The sequence below is a fragment of the Ambystoma mexicanum genome, chromosome 10 (genome assembly GCF_040938575.1).
Source record: "Ambystoma mexicanum isolate Mex_15411 chromosome 10, UKY_AmexF1_1, whole genome shotgun sequence".
Classification (NCBI taxonomy): Eukaryota; Metazoa; Chordata; class Amphibia; order Caudata; family Ambystomatidae; genus Ambystoma; species Ambystoma mexicanum.
In genome coordinates this window covers 50,114,861-50,136,731 of record NC_090932.1, presented here as the reverse complement: position 1 = coordinate 50,136,731, position 21,871 = coordinate 50,114,861, and the positions used below count along the sequence as shown (strand labels likewise).

At 50.1% G+C, this 21,871-nt stretch overlaps 1 protein-coding gene and 1 long non-coding RNA gene across 4 annotated transcripts in view; one reads left to right on the top strand and one right to left on the bottom strand.

The window, feature by feature from the left end:
* The window catches only part of BCL6 (BCL6 transcription repressor), a 34,961-nt gene extending 26,333 nt beyond the window's left edge, over positions 1–8,628 (bottom strand). The window contains exon 1 of one of the 3 annotated variants that reach the window (XM_069617476.1): positions 8,496–8,628. The gene's annotated coding sequence lies outside the window, so the exon portion shown is untranslated. Of the gene's footprint in view, positions 1–1,821; positions 2,156–8,495 lie in introns of those variants that run through there. The other 2 variants (XM_069617473.1, XM_069617474.1) reach the window with 2 other exon arrangements.
* Positions 1–21,871, top strand: part of LOC138491133 (uncharacterized) — a 208,249-nt gene that overhangs the window by 863 nt on the left and 185,515 nt on the right. The gene's annotated exons all lie outside the window — the stretch shown is intronic.

Below are 21,871 nucleotides of genomic sequence, written 5' to 3'. Positions count from 1 at the left end.
CTTTTACGCTGGATAGATACATGGGCGGCACGATATATATTTAGGCCCCCGCGGCCTATCCCAAGATAAACAGGTTCATCTGATATCGCGTATTTACAAGGGAGGAACACAATCATGATAAAACGATGAGCTCTATAGCGCATTCTTACTTACAATGTCTAAAGAGCGCTATACGGTGTGCGTAAGGGCGGAGCGACATCACACGCCACATGGCCTTTGAGTGTAGAGTGTAAGAGCACAATGCATGTGGCCTTTAGGCACTTTACGGACTCGAGGTCAAATTCTGTGCTCCTAGCTGTCTTGGTGGCAAAGGCATGGCGAGGGAAACGGTGCGAGCCCTGCGTCGCACACACTACTCGCATATAATAAAGCACATTTACGCACAGGCTTGTTTTCCGTTTCTCTTTAACCCTAGGGCACGTCCGCCGGACTTCTTCGGTTACTGCATGTTTTGATATGAGTTTGTTTTATAGATGAAAGTTCGTGCTAGCCAGTCCAGTTTTAGCCTACTTTTGCGTCTTTAAAACTTTAAATAGCCGACTGGGCAGCTTGTAAGCCCGAACTGTTGGTTAGTCTAAAATGTTTAAGCCCTAGAAAGCAAGCATCCCTGAAAGGTCGCTTCGCCCCCACCCCATCCACGTTTAAACCTCACTTCCAGGGTCAGCCCCTGTTAAAAACCGAGTTTCCAGAATGAGCACTCCCTACCCAAACTAGTGACCCGGGCACTTGTAACACTTCAAACCCTGGTTTCACATGGCCCTCTTGTAAGCCCCGGCCCTCAACCACTAAGATCCATATAGGTGAAGTGGAACTTTGCCTTGTAAGCTGCTTGTGCAGCGTGTGCGTAAAAAGGACACGAGTTATAAATACAGCGCGCAGTAGAACAGAGGACATTTGCAGGGCGGTAAATCACCGCGACAGGCGTATGTGCACCCATTAGCCTGCAGAGCTATTTCAGTCGCCGCCTTCTAGAGTACCAGGGAATGGCGGGCTCCCTGGTTAGTGCTGCAAGGCTACATTACTTCAAAACAAAGTCACTTTGGATTTCGAAATAACCATTTGGAACCTTTGAAGAATTCCGATGCATGTTTATGTACCAGTGGTTTTCTCAGTATTAAAAATAAAAACATGGTAATTAACTTGCTTAACAAAAAATTGAACCATACATGAAAAAAGATACTTTTTATTGAACTCGTGAAATAGATTAATATCTCCAACTCAGAAACGTGTGTGTAAAACTATAGATAACTTTCTTATTGAGGGGCGTGGTCGGCGCCTTTCATAATCGCCGAGTGAATGCAATTGATGTGGGGTAGTAGCGACTTGTTAGAGAAAAGGAAAACTAAATACAACATTATTATTATTGTTATAACATAGAAACGTATTGTTTGTGAAATCAGATTCTCAGATCAGAATTAATGAGGGTTGCGGGCGCTGTGCTTTCTAAGGCCGCTTTCCAAGAACAGCGCCACAAATGTTCTGAGAGCTAAAATATCTGACTGTCTGGGCTCGCCGGAAAGGCTTCGTGTCTGGAAATCGCTGCAGTTCAGGCACATTCAGGCAGATTGCTTTGCCAAATCGCTGAATGGATCTGAAGGGAAAACAAACACGAGCACAGCCACTGGGTGGCGTCATTTAGCTTCTGTAAACCCACCCACCAGTCCCGAATTCAGCACAGGCGGCTGGCTGTAAATGAAGATAGATTATTTTTTACTGATTCACAAAAAAACTGTCTCCAGCAAAGGCCCACTTCCCAACAGAATGCACACACGATTTTACTCAAGGGTTCTGCCCGGAGGACTTGGGGAGAGTGCTACTAACCTTGCAAGCTTTAAAAGGGGTGATGGTGAGGGGGTAGAATGTTGTCGCCCAATTATTGTGCAAGGTGTCCTTCTGTTTCGAGCTGCATGTGTGTAATGTATCCAGTCTCATCTGGCAAAGAGAGCTTCCAAGGGCGCACTCTCGATGTCCTAGGAAAGTTTACATAGCAAACACCACAAACTAAATGTCTTCTTAAAATAACGTGCCATCACCTAGCTGCATTTATCGCCAATGTTAAAGAGCTTGCTGGAATTGTACTCGCCGACCTGCAGATTGCACAAGGATCTCACAGGGTGTCGCTAGACCCACTGAGCAACCTACCTGATGCAGTGTGCTGGCCAACTGTGAGCTGCAGCTGGCCAGGAGAGCCCACATGCACCACGTTAATATCACTCAGTACCAGGTCTGTCCAGAACCCATCACTTGGCCCCAGTGGCACACCGAGCGGGAGGCAGGGGGGGCACATTGACACCACCCCTCCCCCCGTCTCTTTTCAGAGCTGGACCGGGACAGTGGCATGCCTGGCAACAGGACGGCTCCCATTGGACACTCATTGTTCGAGCTCTGGGTAGCAAAGTGGCTCTCTCAGGGGCCTGACACGTTGCTCGCTGTCAACAGAGCATTACACTGAGCCATTAGGCACTGATGGGATGGATGACTTTTGTCCCTTAAGAAATGTGAATGGGGTGATCGGGAAGCAAGAAGGGTGCATCATGCTGCATGTTTATTGCTCAATATATTTCTATGATGCTGTTTATAGTGTAAAGCTAGTTTATTATGAAACCCAGGTCCAACTTGGGCCCTTCCTCTCCTCGCCATCTCTACCTGTGGTGACCCCAGGGGTCTAAACCTCTCTCCTTGGCTGTTCAAACTATACCTGGCACTTCTTGGCCATTGCATTGCCGCTCTCTGCCCCAACTTTCAGTGTTATGTGGATGACAGCTCATTTTCAGGTTACCCCCGGCCACCTCTTCTCCGTCCCTCATCTCTGACTGACTGCTATCCAGGAGTGGTGTGATCTCTGCCTTAATGCCAGTAAGACTGAAATTCTCCTCATCGGCACACCTGCTCCCTCCTTTCCTGTCACTCTGGCAGGCCGCTCTTGGCCCTCTTCCTGCTCCCACCTGCGAGGCCAAAAACCTCGGGGTCATCTTCGACTCCACACTTCCCTTCTTCCTCACATCTCTGACGTCTCTAAGAAATAAGACTACCAGCTGCACCTCCTTAGAGGTATTCTTCCTTTCCTCTCCTTCCCCCAGAAGCTCACTGTCTCCAGAGCTCTGGTTCTCTCTGGTCTAGCTACTGCAACAGCCTCTTTCTAAATCTGCCTGCTTCTTCTCTCCACCCTCTACAACTCATCCAGAACAGGACTGCAAGACTTGTCCTTGGCCTCAAGACCAGGCATTGTGTCTCTCCAGGACTGAAATCTTTTCACTGGCTCCCAGTGGCTGCTAGGATTAAATTCAAAACCCTCTGCATTGTCCACAAGGCCTTCTGTGGCCTGGGGCCTCAATACCTTCAACTCTCTTAAATATCTTCCTTCTCGAGCTCTTCGCTCATCTGCCTCCAACTCCCTCAGGGTCAGTCGCTTCTCCAAGCAATGAGTTGGTGGCAGATCTTTCCTTGGCTGGGGCCTCCCTCTGGAACAGCCTCCCTGAAACTTAAGAAGAACCATCTCCGGTTCCAGAAGCACCTCAAAACCTTCCTCTTTGCTTCTGCTTTCTCTCCTCCGCTCCCCTGCTGAATTCCTTGATGAACTGTCCTGGTTACCTGGCCACCCTCTGATCTCGGGACCAGGTCCCCTCCCTGCCAGTTACACCCCCGCACTTGGGGACTGTTTTCTGTATCCTTACAGTCCCCCTCCAGCACTTGACACCTGATGTCTGCACTTATCCTTGCACTTGCCACGAGCTGGCCCTACTTATTGTTTTAGTTATTATATTTTTGCCCATGTACTGCACTGTGCTCCCCCCTCCGCACTTTTCCTTTTCCTCCTTCCCCTGCACTTGTGCGATCTGAATGACACTTGGCCTGGTAGGATCGTTGTCTATCTTCCCTCTGTTTCCCCTCCCTGCCTCGTCGCACCTTATAACACTTGTGTGTAGGCGCGTTAGAAAGGCCATATCATATAATGCTAGTTTATTATGTAATATGGTTTGCTTCCAAGATATTGCTATAAAGTGTTATTTATGCACATGAAATGCAAACCTAAAACAATATCTATATCAACTAAACCTGGGAAGATGTGTTCAGTTACTTAAATTGCCCACATCCTGGTTTCACCATTAACCAAAGTGGGTGATCCTGGGCAAATCCTTTAATCGCTCTGTCTCATCTGCAGCTCTGTACGTGATCCTCTTCATAGCTTTATATCAGGCTGTTATAAAATAAAGCCTAATGACTATAGCGTTGCTCCATATATAATAATAGTGCAATTTAGGTATTTTGCACCAGAGTTATTTGCCACTTGGCTTACTTATGGCAACTTCTAAAGTCACTTCCCAAAGGGCCTCCAAGTGTCAAAGACTAATGATGTGCTTTGCAATATCCATTTCTTGGAAGTCACTTCTGTTGGTGCAATCCATATGCAAATTAGGAGGTTTGCATGTATTTTGCAACACAGCCTGGACAGGCTCTAGTAGATGAGTTTCCTGCATATGCAATGGCCTTGCAGTTTTATTTTTGTTAAAGTGCCATCTGCCACTAGCGTTACCAAAAAAGTTGAGGGGGGTGTGAATGATACTGTATGGAATAGCGCGCACCTGCACCCTGGAGGGCGCTTCTGATGGGTACCATGTACAAAGTGTCCCGCAAAATCATTTTGTGAAGATGGACACCCTAAGGATGAGGAAGCTGCCATTCGAGCAGGGGCACATGGCAAACAGGTGTCCATGTGCCACCCCGTTCTGGGCCACTGCAGCAGCCTGGCGCGGTGTGGGGACACGGCCATCTGACAGGGCTGTGTGCCCTGCCTTCAGCCCCAGTCTTGCTCGTTTCTAAGTCTGACTAGTGAATACACTCACTCAGGGACTTAAGTAACGTTCTAGTTGCAGTGGACGTGCCGCTCTGCATCATATGTGGGACAAGAACGAGTGTATGTCACTTTAGCATTCATGTTCCAAGGTGCATTTGCGTGGAAACGTAGCCTGACTTTTCTTGGCTCGCCCCCACTCTTGCTATGCTGGATACTGCCCTGCTTGGTCCCGGGGTCACATTTCCCTACCCTTTTCGCAGTGGCCCTATCCCTCCTGAGGTCAATGGGCACCGCTGTGCCACCGAACTGATGGACATTTCAGCGGCGAAGTGTCCATGCCCCGTGAGATCGTTCTGAAATAAACGCGTTGGCATACATGGCAAGTTGGCTAAAGCCTGAAACTGGAAAAGTCACCCAGCATCTCGGCCCATTCAATGCTTTGGGCGTGTTGGGACAACTTCGCCCCCAACCACTCATTCCGATGTGCGGGTGTAATGGGTAACCACCTGGTGGGTTCGTGTTCTAAACCCACCGTCCCTCCTAGAGCAGAACGGCGGCGAATCCCCATGCCGGGCCCACAGATTTACCAAAATGGGTAGCCTCTGTGGCTAAGAAGGAGGGGGGGGGGGGGGGTCGGCAGCAGCATAATCCTGTATAAGAGCTGGACCTGTACCGCAGCTGGTGGCTGTGAAATGGCGCCGCACCCCTGCCCCCGCTGGGCTGTCCGCCCGGACTTTTGCAGAACCCTCGGCTGCAGCCCAAACTCCTGGGGTTTGCTCCCCCGAACACTCCCCTCTTGACACCCAAAAAAAGCATCGCCGACCAAGAAAGAGCCCGGGATGCTGGCACATCGGGTCCCCATATCCTAGCGCCCCCCTGTCTCAGCAGTATGTCAAATAGTGCAGAACGAAGCGCGCGACAATTGAGCGAGGCGCTACACACAGCGTCGACTTTGAACCTCAAGTGGGCATTTGTCATTCCACAAGGACGTGCTGACTCGGTAATCCCGCCACCTCTTTCTGCTGTGTCTAGACACGTGCCTGCATTGACCGCCCCGATGTGGCAGGCGCTTTTGTTGTTATGTGGCTTTCCCCGCTTGTAACCAGCCTGCAGTAGGCTCCGGCCCTGTGCTCGGATGGCACCCTTCAGGAATAGCTTGTGGCCCGGGGCCAGGCGAGCCGCAGATTTACGAGCCCCTGCAGCCGCGCCAAGCCCTCCACCGACTGAGGGACGAGCCCCTTCAGACATTAAAAACCACCTAAACTACGAGAGCCCAGACACCGCTCCCCAGCCCCAATCCACCCCTTCTAGGATGTATGTAAGTCATGAACACTATAAACCTCATTAAAAAAGAACCGTTTGCAACATACACTGTGCCCACGCTCGCGACCCGTGTCAGCCCCTGGACAGGTTAAGCCGACACCACTTGATCCGTACAGTTCTTTCCACAATATACATGGTATATGCAGAAGGCGGCGCCTTCCTCCCCACTTGTACACCGACCGGCAACAGTGGACTGGCTCCCATATCCCTCGCGACCGTCCGACCTCTACACCTACGCAGTTGGGGCTCTCCAAACAGTAGCTAAAACGCCCCACTTACACTGCGTGCATTCAAAGGGACCAACGCGCGGCTTGAATCTCTGATTGTGGGTCATGGTTCCGAATGCCTAAACCGCTCTATAAGTGAAGCGGGGAGACCCCGCAACAAGTCTAATCTGAGGACAATAAGGAAGGTCTAGTGCTCTCGCCGGTTCAACTGCGGGCCCCACTCAGCCAGCCCTGTGCACATATTAAAGCACCACGCAGCAACCAAGGTGAAGCAAGCACGAAAACAGACAGGCAACAACATGCAATAGCAGACCCTGCAATACAGCCAGTCCGAGATGAATTACAAAAACTAAAGATTACGACATCGGCTTGTCAGTAGTTTTCTAAACACTTTGCGAATACATTTGCACGTAAACAACTTCTTTGTGTAGTATATGTGATTTATTTGTGCTGTTTCCCTACACGATGTTTCCGCAGATACAGGACACACACGGCCATGCCCTCGGCCAGAGGGCTGGAGAGGAGCGCAACAGGCAGAGAGGCAAAGGGGCTGCCAGCGCGCGCGCAAGGACCGTCACCCCCGGGAGAATCTGCAGCCCTGCCTCCCTCCCACCTCTACCACCTCTCCTATGTCCGAAGAAGATCTGCAGCCCGTCCCATACCCCCTAAAATACATCTGCCAGATCCAGAGCCCCCAGAATATGGCGGCGTAAACCCACTGCCAAGGAGGGAGCCCGATGACACTGAACCCCGGCAGTGCCAAACCCCGAGCATGGCCGGGACATGCCCGCAGCGCCTGCGCCAATACACCCCCAAAGCCCAGGTGGGAGTCCCCGAACCGAGGTACTACCAGCCCCTGCCTGGAGACACACCTCAGACAAGAAGTTATCATAACAAGCCCCGAACAAAACCCAGCTCCCCGGATGCGTAGACTGGTGCTCCCAGCCACAGCAGCAAATAACGACGCAACAACAGTATCAAAGCACAGAAAACAGTCTAAAGTCTTGGTACAAGCCCGGACCCCGTGCTTACAGTCGGCACACTTCCATACAAACCCGGCAAAAGCAGCGCCCCAAGCCCTAAAACACGCGCAATAACAGTGCAAGCAGCAAAACAAGTTGACAGCCTCCGGGAGAAGGAAGCGCAGCCAAGCCCCAGAAAAGCACCCTTTCCCGATCGCACACTAAGCCCGAGACTGCAGAGAGTCCCTGGGCACAGTACAGAGAACCACAGCACCCCGCCGGTGTCAAATCATTCTCATAGCCCGAACACCAGCATCAAAACACGGAAGAAACGACAGCACCCGGAGATCAGGCAGGGCTGGTCTCAGCTGCACAAACACGCAACACACGAGGAAGACCCCAGTAGCGGAGCCTCCCCAGCACAAGGCACACAAACATCAGGCCGAGCCTGTGAACGTCAACAAGCGCCAGACACCAGTGTCAAAAACCAGTATCAACGCTCGCAGAGCAGGAACAGACAGAGTTCGGACCAGGGAAACGTGCTGCCACCACGACCAGCTGTCAAGCCCCAGACCAAGACGCAGCCACTGGCTGCCACAGCCGAAAACACCCTGATCAACAAGCAGGAATGCTGCAGCCCCAGTCTGTAGACAGCCACCCAACCCCGTCCCGAGAAGCACCCAGGCAAGGGTTCAGCAGTAACCGCCTACATCGCACCCTGGCCCATTACTAGCCACGAGAAACACCAAGCAGACACAAGAGGCAACAGCAGCCCGCCGCATAAACTGCTGTCAAATAATACACATACCCCCCATGCCCACTGCTTTAAAGCCAGACATCAAGGCAAACAAGGGCAGCCCCGAACACGGCGAACATGTCACAGGCACAAAACGACGCAATTACCACCCCTCCTCCCACTGACAGCCCTTGCCCAGCCAGCACCCAGACAGGGCTGAGGGCAGCAGACACCCACAGCCTCCGAGGCCGGGTCAGCAGACAGACACCTAGCCAGGGCACAGGGTCGCCAGCAGCCGCCCCTCTGCGTGAATAGAAGACCTGCCACGGGGGTGCCAGTCCCAGGCAGCACACAGTGCACACACAGACCATGAAACTTCGCGCCAAAACAGTTGCAATAAGGATTTCTGTAAAAAAAAAAAAACAGAATGTATAAAAGCATTGAAGAATCACCTGGTCGGGCTTTCCTAGAATTCCTGCATCACCACTTCTAAGAACCCCAGTTCTAAGAATCACCTCGGCCAAATTCTCGGAATTTGAGCTCCAGATGCTACCACTGTGGGCAGGCGGGGGAGGACCGAGTGTCATTGTCCAGGCCTCTTCCACCTCGGGGGGTCGCGCGGACCCTGCTGGACCGCAGTTCTGCATGGACTTGGTCAATCAACGCGTAAGCATTTACTTTACAATGAACAAAAAGCTTTTATTTTAAGACGAAAACAGGCATATTTAGCACGGTGAATTGGCGTTCTCCCCCGCCAGATTGGTACGGTCTGACTCGGCTGGTCACATGGGGAGGGCGTGTAGTGACGTGCGCCAGCACTTAGAACGCCAGCCCAGAAATTCTGAGAACTCATTAGCTATGCGGTGACGTCAAAGGGAGGTGGAGGAGCACGGGGGACAAGGCCTGCTCTGGCTAATGAAGCACAGTACATGAAATCCAATAGGGAAGGAGGGAAGACCCTGCACTACGGGCCACACATAGCCTGCATATGGGGAGCAAAGCATGCACACGGGCAACAAACGCCAGCAAATAGGGGAGTAGAGCCTGCAAGCGCAGAGCAGAACCGAAAACAGTTTAATACAGTGTGCAAACAGGCACGAGAGTGCAAGTGAAAAGCAGAGCCTGCGAACAAGGTATGCATACTGGAACCAGTCAGAAGAGCTGACATACGGGAACCAGGGGCCCAACAATGAAAAACAGAAGCTGCAAACGGCGCACAGCTTTCAGGCAGGGAGCAAAACATGCGCAAATGGGACAGCAGAGCCTGCAAATGGAAAACAGAGCCAGCAAGTGGGGCAGCAGAGCCTGCAAGCGCAGAGCAGAACCCGCAAACGTGTAATACAACCTACAATCACTGGAAGTGAAAAGCAGAGCCTGCAAACAGGTCATTCATACTGGAAGCAAGCAGCAGAGCTTACACGCGGGGGCCCACCAACAGAAAGCAGAACCGGAAAACGGTGCACAGCTTGCAGGCAGGGATCGAAACATGCACAAAGGGAACAGAACTTGCAAATGGGACAGCAGAGCCTGTAAATGGAAAACAGAGCTAGCAAATGGGACAGCAGAGCCTGCAAATGGAAAACAGAACTAGCAACTGGGGCAGCAGAGCCTGCAAGCGCAGAGCAGAACCTGCAAACGTGTAATACAACCTGCAAACAGTGGAAGTGAAAAACAGAGCCGGCAAAGAGGGCATTCATACTGGAAGCAAGCAGTAGAGCTTACACAGGGGGCCCAGGGCCCAACAACAGAATACAGAACCGGCAAACAGTGCGCAGCTTGCAGGCAGGGAGCAAAACATGCACAAAAGGAACAGAACTTGCACATGGGTCATCAGAGCCTTCAAATAGAACATAAATCCCACATACAGGGACCAGAGCCTGCACATGGAAAACATAACCTGTAGACCAGGGCAGCACAGCCTGCAGATGGAAAACCGAACCTGCAGACAGGGAGCAGGACCTTCACATGGAAAACAGAGCCTGCAGACAGGGACCAGAGTGTGCAAATGGAAAACAGAACCCACAGAAGGGGAGCAAGGCCTGCAAATGGAAAACGGAGCCTGCAGACAGGGATCAGAGCCTGCAAATAGAAAACATAACCTTCAGACATAGATCAGAACCTGAAAATGGAAAACAGAACCTGCAGACAGGGACCAGAGCCTTCAAATGGAAAACAGAACCTGCAAATGGGGCACCAGAGCCTTCGAATGGAAAACAGAACCTGCAAATGGGACACTAGATCCTGCAAATGGAAACAGAACCTGTAGACGGGGATCAGAGCCTGCAAATGGAAAACAAAACCTGTAGACTGGGACCAGAGCCTGCAAATGGGGAAACAAAACCTGCAAGTGTGGCACTAGAGCCTAGAAATGGAAAACAGAACCTGCAGACAGCGATGAAAGGCTGCAAATGGAAAGCAGAAACTGCAGACGGGGACCAGAGCGTGCAAATGGAAAACAGAACCTGTAAATGGGGCACTAGAGCCTACAAATGGAAAACATAACCTGCAGATGGGGACCAGAGCCTGCAAATGGAAAACAGAACCTGCAAATGGGGCACTAGAGCATGCCAATGGAAAACAGAACCTGCAAATGGGGCAATAGAGCCTACAAATGGAAAACAGAACCTGCAACTAGGGCAACAGAGCCTGTAAATATAAAACAAAACCTGCAGACAGGTATCAGAGCCTGCAAATGGAAAAAAGAACCTGCAGACAGGGTGCAGAGCCTGCAAATGGAAAACAGAACCTACAGACAGGGCAACAGCCTGCAAATGGAAAACAGAACCCACAGACAGGGACCAGAGACTGCACATGGAAAACAGAACCCACAGATGGAGAGAAGGGCCTGCACATGGAAAACAGAACCTGCAGACTAGTCAGCAGAGTCTGTGAATGGAAAACAAAACCTACAGAAGGGGAGCAGGGCCTGCAAATGGAAAACAAAACCTGCAGACAGGGACCAGAGCCTACAAATGTAAGACAGAACCTGCAGATGGGGACCAGAGCCTGCAAATGGAAAAGAGAACCTGCAAATGGGGCACTAGAACCTGCAAATGGAAAACATAACCTGTAGATGGGGAACAGCACCTGGAAATGGAAAACAGAACCTGCAAATGGGGCACTAGAGCCTACAAATGGAAAACGTAACCTTCTGACAGGGGCCAGAGACTGCAAATGGAAATCAGAACCTGCAAATGGGGCACTGGAGCCGACAGGTGGAAAACATAACCTGCAGATGGTGTGCAGAGCCTGCAAATGGAAAACAGAACCTGCAGACAGGGCAGCAGAGCCTGAACATGGAAAACAGAACCTGCAGACCAGGGTAGCAGAGCCTGCACATGAAAAACAGAACCTGCAGACAGGGATCACAGCCTGCAAATGGAAAACAGAACCTGCAGATAGGGCAACAGAGCTTGCAAATGGAAAACAGAACCCTCAGACAGGGACCAGAGACTGCACATGGAAAACAGAACCCACAGATGGTGAGAAGGCCCTGCGCATGGAAAACAGAACCTGCAGAATAGTCAGCAGAGTCTGCGAATGGAAAACAGAACCAACAGAAGGGGAGCAGGCGCTTCCAAATGGAAAACAGAACTTGCAGACAGCGATCAGAGCCTGCAAATGGAAAACAAAACCTGCAGACAGGGACCAGAACCTTCAAATGGAAAACAGAACCTGCCAACGGGGCACTAGAGTCTTCAAATGGAAAACAGAACTTGCAAATTGGGCACTAGATCCTGCAAATGGAAAACAGAACCTGCAGACTGTGGCATTAGAGCCTAGAAATGGAAAACATAACCTGCAGATGGGGACCAGCGCCTGCAAATGGAAAACAGAACCTACAAATGGGGCACTAGAGTCTGCAAATGGAAAACAGAACCTGCAAATGGGACACTAGAGCCTACAAATGGAAAACTTAACTTGCAGACAGGGACCGGGGCCTGCAAATGGAAAACAGAACCTGCAAATGGGGCACTAGAGCCTACACATGGAAAACATAACCTGCAGACGGTGTGCAGAGCCTGCAAATGGAAAACAGAACCTGCAGACAGGGCAGCAGAGCCTTCAAATGGAAAAAAGAACCTGCAGACCAGGGCAGCAGAGCCTGCACATGGAAAACAGAACACGAAGACAGGGAGCAGGGTATTCAAATGGAAGACAGAACCTGCAGAAGGGGAGCAGGGCCTGCAAATGGAAAACAGATCTGCAGACAGGCATCAGAACCTGCACAAGGAAACCAATACCTGGAAACAGGGACCAGAGCCTGCAAATGGAAAACAGAACCTGGACATGGGGTACTAGAGCCTACAAATGGAAAACAGAACCTGCAGACGGGGGTGCATGCAGAACCTGCAAATGGAAAACAGAACCTGCAGAGAGGGATCAGAGTCTGCAAATAGAAAACAGAACCTCCAAGTGTGGCATTAAAGCCTGCACTTGGAAAACAGAACCTGCAGACGGGGATTAGAGCCTGCAACTGGAAAACAGAACCTGCAGACCAGGCCAGCAGAGCCTGCAAATATAGAAGAGAACCTGCAGACAGGGGCCAGAGACTGCACATGGTAAACAGAACCCACAGATGGGGACCAGTGCCTGCAAATGGAAAAGAGAACATACAGAAGGGGAGCAGAGTCGGAAAAGGGAAAACAGAACCTGCAGACGGGGCACAGAACCTGCAAATGGAAAACAGACCCTGCAGACAGGGCAAAAGAGCCTTCAAATAGAAAACAGAACCTGCAGACCAGGGCAGCAGAGCCTGCAAATGGAAAACAGAAGACAAAGACAGGGAGCAGGGCATTCAAATGGAAAATAGAACCTGCAGAAGGGGAGCAGGGCCTGCAAATGGAAAACAGAACCTGCAGACAGGGATCAGAACCTGCACATGGAAACCAAAACCTGCAGACAGGGACCAGAGCCTTCAAATGGAAAAAAGAACCTGCAGACCAGGGCAGCAGAGCCTGCAAATGGAAAACAGAAGGCGAAGACGGGGAGCAGGGTATTCAAATGGGAAACAGAACCTGCAGAAGGGGAGCAAGGCTTGCAAATGGAAAACACAACCTGCAGACAGGCATCAGAACCTGCACAAGGAAACCAAAACCTGCAGACAGGGACCAGAGCCTGCAAATGGAAAACAGAACCTGCAAATAGGGCACTAGAGCCTACACATGGAAAACAGAACCTGCAGATGGGGGTGCATGCAGAACCTGCAAATGTAAAACGGAACCTGCAGACAGGGATCAGAGCTTACACATGGAAAACAGAACGTGCAGACGGGGATCAGAGCCTGCAACTGGAAAACAGAACCTGCAAAACAGGCCAGCAGAGCCTGCAAATGGAAAAGAGAACCCGCAGACAGGGGCCAGAGATTGCACATGGAAAACAGAACCTGCAACTGGGGCAGCAGAGCCTGCAAATGGAAAAGAGAACCCGCAGACAGGGGCCAGAGACTGCACATGGAAAACAGAACCCACAGACGGGGAACAGTGCTTGCAAATGGAAAAGAGAACATACAGAAGGGGTGCAGAGCTGGCAAAGGGAAAACAGAACCCACAGACGGGGAACAGTGCTTGCAAATGGAAAAGAGAACATACAGAAGGGGTGCAGAGCTGGCAAAGGGAAAACAGAACCTGCAGACGTGGATCAGAACCTGCACATGGAAAACAAAACCTGCAGACAGGGATCAGAGTCTGCAAATGGAAAACAGAACCTGCAGACGGGGATGAGAGCCTGAAAATGGGAAACAGAGCCTGCAGACTGGGACAGAGTCTGTAACTGAAAAATAGAACCTGCAAACGGGGTGAGATCACCTTCAAACAGAGATACCCATATTGAACTAGACAGCGCAGTCTGCAAAGACGAGAGATGGGAACCAGGGAGCAGAGTGCGCATATGGGACAGTAAAGATTTCAAGTGGGGAGCAGTGGTTCAAAACATGGAGCAAACAATGCATACTGGAACAGAACCAAGACATAGTAAAGCAAAACTTGCACATGAGGAGCATCACCTGCATATTGGGTAACATAGACTGCAAACAGGCACGAGATGGAAGTGGAGAGCAGAGCCTGTGAACAGGGCATACATGCTGGAAGCAGTCAGCAGAGCCCACAAATGGGAAGCCAGATTCCGAACAACGGAAAGCTGAACCTGAAAACAGTCCACAGCTCGCAGGCAGGAAGCAAAACATGCACATGCGGAACAGAACCTGCAGACGGGGAGCAGAGCCTGCAAATGGGCAGCAGCACCTGCAAATCGGTTAATGTAGTATGCAAACAGAGACACGAGTGGTCAGCTGGACAGCAGTGTCTGCAAAAAAACAGTTATTGGAAGCAGGGAACAGAGTGTGCAAATGGGACAGAAGAGTTTACAAATGGGGAGCAATACCTCAAAACATGGACCAAACCGTGCACCCTGGACCAGAACCAAGAAATAGCGAAGCAGAGCCTGCAAATGCGAAGACGCACCTACAAACTGGATAATATAGTCTGTTAACAGGGACACAAACCTGCAAACAAAGAATACAACTTGTAAGCAAGGACCAGAGTGTGCTAATTGGGGAGAAGCTCGAAAAGGGATTCGAGCCCACAAAGGTTGAACATGCACAGAAGTAGGAAATGAGGAAGCACATTCAAGTGGGGAGCGAATAGGGCGATCTAGCCTTCACGCAGGAGCACACGCGTTTGCGTTGAGGACATGTTCTGCAAACAAAGAATATCATCTGGAAGCACAGTGTGCAAAACATGTAAACGAAGAACAGAGCATACACACAAATAATAGAGCCTGAAAGCATGAAGCACTCACTAGCAGGGGGCAGAGCCCACACATGGAGAACAGAACCTTCAAAGGGGATAATACCATCTGCAAACTGGGACAAAGGCGCAAAGCGTCTACAAACAAGAACAGAACCTTCAAAGGGGATAATACCATCTGCAAACTGGGACAAAGGCGCAAAGCGTCTACAAACAAGGCGTCGCCTGGAGGCTGGGAGAAAAGCATGCCAGTGGAAGAACAGTGAATAGCAGAACTTACTAACATGGAACAGAGCCTGGAAACGTGGAGAAAAGCATGCACACAGCGAGCACAAGCTACACATGGGGAGCAGAGATAGAAGATGTGCAGTAGAGTTTGCAAATGGATGTACAGATCCTCCAAAAATACAGTTGCAAATGTGTAGCTGGCAACAGATACTGCATACGGGGAGCAGAACCTGGACTCTGGGAACAGATACTGCATATCATGGGAGTAGAACCTGCACTCTGGGAACAGATACTGCATATGGGGAGTAGAACCTGGACTCTGGGAACAGATGCTGCATATGGAGAGCAGAACCTGCACTCTGGAAACAGATACTGCATATCATGGGTGCAGAACCTGCACTCTGGGAACATATACTGCATATGGGAGCAGAACATGCACTCTGGGAACAGATACAGCATATGGGAGCAGAACCTGCTCTCTGGGAACAGATACTGCATATGGGGAGCAGAACCTGGACTCTGGGAACAGATACTGCATATCATGGGAGTAGAACCTGCACTCTGGGAACAGATACTGCATATGGGGAGTAGAACCTGGACTCTGGGAACAGATGCTGCATATGGAGAGCAGAACCTGCACTCTGGAAACAGATACTGCATATCATGGGTGCAGAACCTGCACTCTGGGAACATATACTGCATATGGGAGCAGTACCTGCACTCTGGGAACAGATACTGCATATGGGAGCAGAACCTGCACTCTGGGGACAGATACAGCGTATCATGGGAGCAGAACCTGCTCTCTGGGAACAGATACTGCACTTGGGAGCAGAACCTGGACTCTGGGAACAGATACTGAATATGGGAGCAGAACATGGACTCTGGGAACAGATACTGCATATGGGGAGCAGAACCTGGACTCTGGGAACAGATGCTGCATATGGAGAGCAGAACCTGCACTCTGGAAACAGATACTGCATATCATGGGTGCAGAACCTGCACTCTGGGAACATATACTGCATATGGGAGCAAAACCTGGAATCTCAGAACAGATACTTCATATGGGGAGCGGAACCTGGAATCTCAGAACAGATACTTCATATGGGGAGCGGAACCTGAACTTTGGGAACAGATACTGCACATGGGAGCAGAACCTGGAATCTGGGAACATATACTGCATATGGGAGCATAACCTAGACTCTCGCAACAGAGACTGCATATGGAAGCAGAACCTGCACTCTGGGAATAGATACTGCATATGGGAGCAGCACCTAGACTCTGGGAACAGATACTGCATATCATGGGAGTAGAACCTGCACTCTGGGAACAGCTACTGCATATGGGGAGCAGAACCTGGATTCTGGGAACAGATGCTGCATATAGAGAGCAGAACCTACACTCTGGAAACAGATACTGCATATCATGGGTGCAGAACCTGCACTCTGGGAACATATACTGCATATGGGAGCAGAACCTGCACTCTGGGAACAGATACAGCATATGGGAGCAGAACCTGCTCTCTGGGAACAGATACTGCATATGGGAGCAGAACCTGCACTCTGGGGACAGATACAGCGTATCATGGGAGCAGAACCTGCTCTCTGGGAACAGATACTGCACTTGGGAGCAGAACCTGGACTCTGGGAACAGATACTGAATATGGGAGCAGAACATGGACTCTGGGAACAGATACTGCACATGGGGAGCAGAACCTGGACTCTGGGAACAGATGCTGCATATGGAGAGCAGAACCTGCACTCTGGAAACAGATACTGCATATCATGGGTGCAGAACCTGCACTCTGGGAACATACACTGCATATGTGAGCAGAACCTGCACTCTGGGAACAGATACAGCGTATCATGGGAGCAGAACCTGCACTCTGGGAACATATACTGCATATGGGGAGCAGAACCTGGACTCTGGGAACAGATGCTGCATATGAAGAGCAGAACCTGCACTCTGGAAACAGATACTGCATACCATGGGCGGAGAACCTGCACTCTGGGAACATATACTGCATATGGGGGCAGATCCTGCACTCTGGGAACAGATACAGCGTATAATGGGAGCAGAACCAGCTCTCTGGGAACAGATACTGCACATGGGAGCAGAACCTGGACTCTGGGAACAGATACTGAATATGGGAGCAGAACATGGACTCTGGGAACAGATACTGCATATGGGGTGCAGAACCTGGACTCTGGAAACATATACTGCATATCATGGGTGCAGAATCTGCACTCTGGGCACATATACTGCATATGGGAGCAGATCCTGCACTCTGGGAACAGATACAGCGTATCATGGGAGCAGAACCAGCTCTCTGGGAACAGATAATGCACATGGGAGCAGAACCTGGACTCTGGGAACAGATACTGAATATGGGAGCAGAACATGGATTCTGGGAACAGATACTGCATATGGGGAGCAGAACCTGGACTCTGGAAACAGATACTGCATATCATGGGTGCAGAACCTGCACTCTGGGAACATGTACTGCATATGGGAGCAGAACCTGCACTCTGGGAACATATACAGCGTATCATGGGAGCAGAACCTGCTCTCTGGGAACAGATACTGCACATGAGATCAGAACCTGGACTCTGGGAACAGGTACTGAAATGGGAGCAGAACATGGACTCTGGGAACAGATACTGCATATGGGAGCAGAACCTGGACTTTGGGTACAGATACTGCATATCATGGGAGCAGAACCTGCACTCTGGGGACAAATGCTGCATATGGGGAGCAGAACCTGAGATCTGGTAACAGATACTGCAAATGGGAGGAGTACCTGGGATCTGGGAACAGATACTTCATATGGGGAGCGGAACCTGGAATCTGTGAACAGATGCTGCACGTGGTGCCGAACCTGGAATCTGGGAATGGATGCTGCATATGGGGAGCAGAACCTGGACTCTGGGAACAGAGGCTGCACATGGAGCAGAACCTGGACTCTGGGAACCGATTCTGCACATCGGGAGCGGAACCTGCAGTCTGGGAACAGATACTGCATATCATGGGAGCAGACCCTGCACTCTGGGAAAATATACTGCATATGCGGTGCAGAACCTGCACTCTGGGAATAGATCCTGCTCTCTGGGAATGAATCCTGCATATCATGGGAGCAGAACCCGCTCTCTGGGAACATATAGTGCATATGGGAGCAGAACCTGCACTCTACGAACAGATTCTACATGTCATGGGATCAGAACCTGCACTCTAGGAAAATATACTCCATATTGGGAGCAGAACCTGCACTCTGGGAACAGATACTGCTTATCATGGGAGCAGAACCTGCTCTCTGGAAACAGATACTGAATATGGGAGCTGAACCTGCACTCTGGGAGCAGATACTGCATATGGGTGCATAACCTCCACTCTGGGAATAGATCCTGCTCTCTGGGAATGAATCCTGCATATCATATGAGCAGAACCCGCTCTCTGGGAACATACTGCATATTTGTATTTGTATTTGTTTTATTTGTATAGCGCAGACCAGGCCCAAAGGCAACCGGGCGCATATCTTAGTAGAACATTACATTACAGGTAGTGGAACATTACATTACAGTAGTAGACATATCATCACAATAGTCCCAACTGGTTGTAGACAGAGTATACAAATGATGATACAAATCAAGGTAACAAACAGAACGGAGCAGAACAGAGCTAGGTCCCAGATGGGCCGTCCAAAAACAGAAGAGCGGTTGTTAGTGGGGTGTTGCTAACCAAAGCTTGGCTTTGGGTTTGAATTGATTAAAAGAAGGTAGTGTTCTGATCATGAGTGGTACAGTGTTCCAAAGCTTGGCTGCCAGGACAGGGAAGCTAGCGCCCCCAGCAGAATGAAGCTTGAATCTAGGGATCGCAAGACCTTGGGTTTGTGCAGATCTGAGTGCTCGTGCTGGAGTATATTGAGTGAATCGCGAGGCTAGGTATGAGGGGGCCTGGTGGTTAACACATTTGTATGTAAGGGCCAGTGCTTTGAGGGAGATCCTTTGGGCAACTGAGAGCCAATTGAGGTTCTTCCTGGTTTCTGAGATGTGGGCTGATCGGGGGATGTTAAGGGCTGCTCTATTGGCATCGTTTTGGGTCATCTGAAGTTTGTTGAGATTACCCTGGTTAGTGCATTGGTACAGTGCATTGCAGTACTCCAATTTGGACATAACCAAGGTCCTGGCCAGGGTAATGCAATTCTGGCCAGTAAGGAATGGGCGACAGGCCGAGATCAATTTGCAGGTGTATGCAGATGCAGCGGCAACTGCATTGGTTTGTCTGGTGAGTGTCAAGGAGGCGTCCAGGTATATACCCAGAGTTTTGGTGTCTTTAGATACTTTAATCAGATTACCGTCAATGTTAAAGAAGCCGAACAGGGGACTCAGTTTGTTAAGTCTCTGTTGCGTGCCTAAGATGAGAAGCTCAGTCTTGTCATCGTTGAGGCACAGTTCGTGCTGGGCCATCCAGGCTTGTATGACAAGGTAAATGTCATTAAGGACTTTAGAGTCAGCAATGTAGTCACCAGTGATGGGTATGAGTATCTGGGTGTCATCAGCGTAATTCGTGTAGGTGACACCCAGATAGTCAAGCACATCAAATAGAGGTTTGGTGAAGACATTGCAGAGGGTTGGGGATACACAGGATCCCTGCGGGATTCCACAAGGGACTGGTGTGGGATCGGCCGATGCCGTAGGGGAGAAAACTCTCATGTGCCTGTTGTCAAGGAATGACCTAATCCAGTTGGAAGCATTGTCAGAGAAGTGGGCCGCTGACTTCAGGTGCCGGCAAAGTATTTGGTGATTGACCAAATCAAAGGCAGCTGATAGGTCCAGTAGTAGTAGAATAGCCAGTTTACCATTGTCTTTAAGGTCCTCAATTTGGGTTTTGAGATCAAGTAATGCTGTTTCAGTCCGGTGCTTAGGTCTGAAGCCAGATTGGCTTGAGCCGAGGAGGTTATTGGTCTCTAAGTAGTTCTGAATCTGCAGGTATGCTGCTCTGTCAAGTGTTTTGAGTAGGAACGGTACGGTGGTAATCAGTCTGTAGTTAGTTGGTGTTTCAGGGTCTAGAGTTCTTTCTTTTAGGAGAGGGATAGCCCACGCGTCCTTTAAGTTGTTGGGTACCGTTCCAGTTAGGAATGAAGAGTTAATGAAGGTGGTTATAAAAGGAGCGAGGTCATGTGCTGCTTCCTTAATGATAGATGCTGGGCAGGGGTCACCTTGGCAGTTAGAGGGTATTAAATTGCAAATGATGTTTTAGACCTCAAGGATGGTGAGTGGGGTGAAGCTAAAGGGGGTGTGAGTAAAGGAGGCTGTCGGAGTATTGGAGGGTTTAGTAGGGGGGGTTGGTGACTAAGATAGTTTGTTTGGCGTTAATTTTCGATTGCAAGGTGTTGATTTTGTTGAGGAGAGCGTTTTGGATGTTGTTGCACCATTTACTGTCTTTAGTGCAGGTGTCAGGTGCAGGGGATGGGGATTGCAATTCTTTAAGGATTTTAAATAACTCCTTAGTGTTAGATTCCGCTTGTAAGATGCGTTGGTTGTAAGTCTCCTTTTTAGCTTGTAGTATCGCTTCCTTGTAATTGTGGGTGGTGATGATGAGGCGATCTTTGTTAGTCACATGGGTGGCTCTTCCAGAGTGATTCAGCCTTACGTTTTTCTTTGCGTAAAGTTCTTAACTGCGGGGTGAACCAGAAGTTCAAGTGGGCTTGTTGTTTGGCTTTCCGTAATTTGAGCGGTGCTATATTGTCAATGGCTTTAAGCAGTGTTTGATTGAAGATATCTACTAAGACTGTGGGGTCGTTATGTTGGGACATGCATTTATTCAAGATGGGAAGGATGAGAGGGAGGAGTTTATCCTTGGTGATGTCTTTTTTATTCCTTGTGGGAATGGCTGGAGCTATCGTGGGAGTAGTGAGAGGATTGGTCTCTGGTAAGTGGAAGATGATGATGATGTGGTGGTTGGACCAGGCACAGGCGTGGTTGGAACTTATGGATGTGTTGCAATTAAGGTCAGTAATCCAATCGAGCGTCCTGCCCTTAATATGGGTAGGTTTGTCAATGCGTTGTTGGAAGCCTAAATTAACTAATGTGGTAGCGACCTCAGAGGCCAAGTGATCCTTGGTGTCGAGAAGGCCCAAGTTAAGGTCACCTAGAAGCAATACCTGAGAGTTGGGTTTGGTATAGACGGTCAGGGTGGCCGTGATCTCATCTATGAAGGAGCCAAGTGGTCCAGGAGGTCTATAGATAAGGTGGAGAGTAGCAGTGTTAGTTGGAGATGGGGTGAGTTTCACCGAGAGGGATTCTGCGGAACTGAGCTCAGTGTTGGGGATGATTCTGAGTGTAATGTTATTTCTGTGTATGAATGCTACTCCACCTCCTTTGGAAGTTGATTGACTGTCAGCTCTAATGATAGAGTAGCCTTTGGGGATGGCGAGGGCAAGGATTGGGCCAGAGGCTGCGTGTAACCAAGTTTCAGTAATGGCTCTGAAATCGAGGTTTTGAGTGGTGATGAGGTCGGAGATGTCCAACGCGTGGGCCGTGATAGATCTAGCGTTGATGAGGGCACCCTTGAGTTCTTTGGCGGAGAGGGTGCTGTGGGATGATGGTTGCTTCTGTGTGGTAGTGGTGTTATGTGTGTGCTGAGTGCCGGAGGCACGAGGGGCGCGAGGCAATCTGGATCCCAGTCTGAGATTCCTGACTTGGAGCGTGCACGGTTGATTGGGTGTAGGTTTGGTGGCGAAGTGTTGGAGCCATAGGACAGGGTCATTGAGGTATGGGTTACTAATGGGCATTGTGGGAAAGTGTGGGGTGGAGTGACGAGGGTCGGTCTTGGTGGTGCTAAGAGTGGGGGGACAAAGC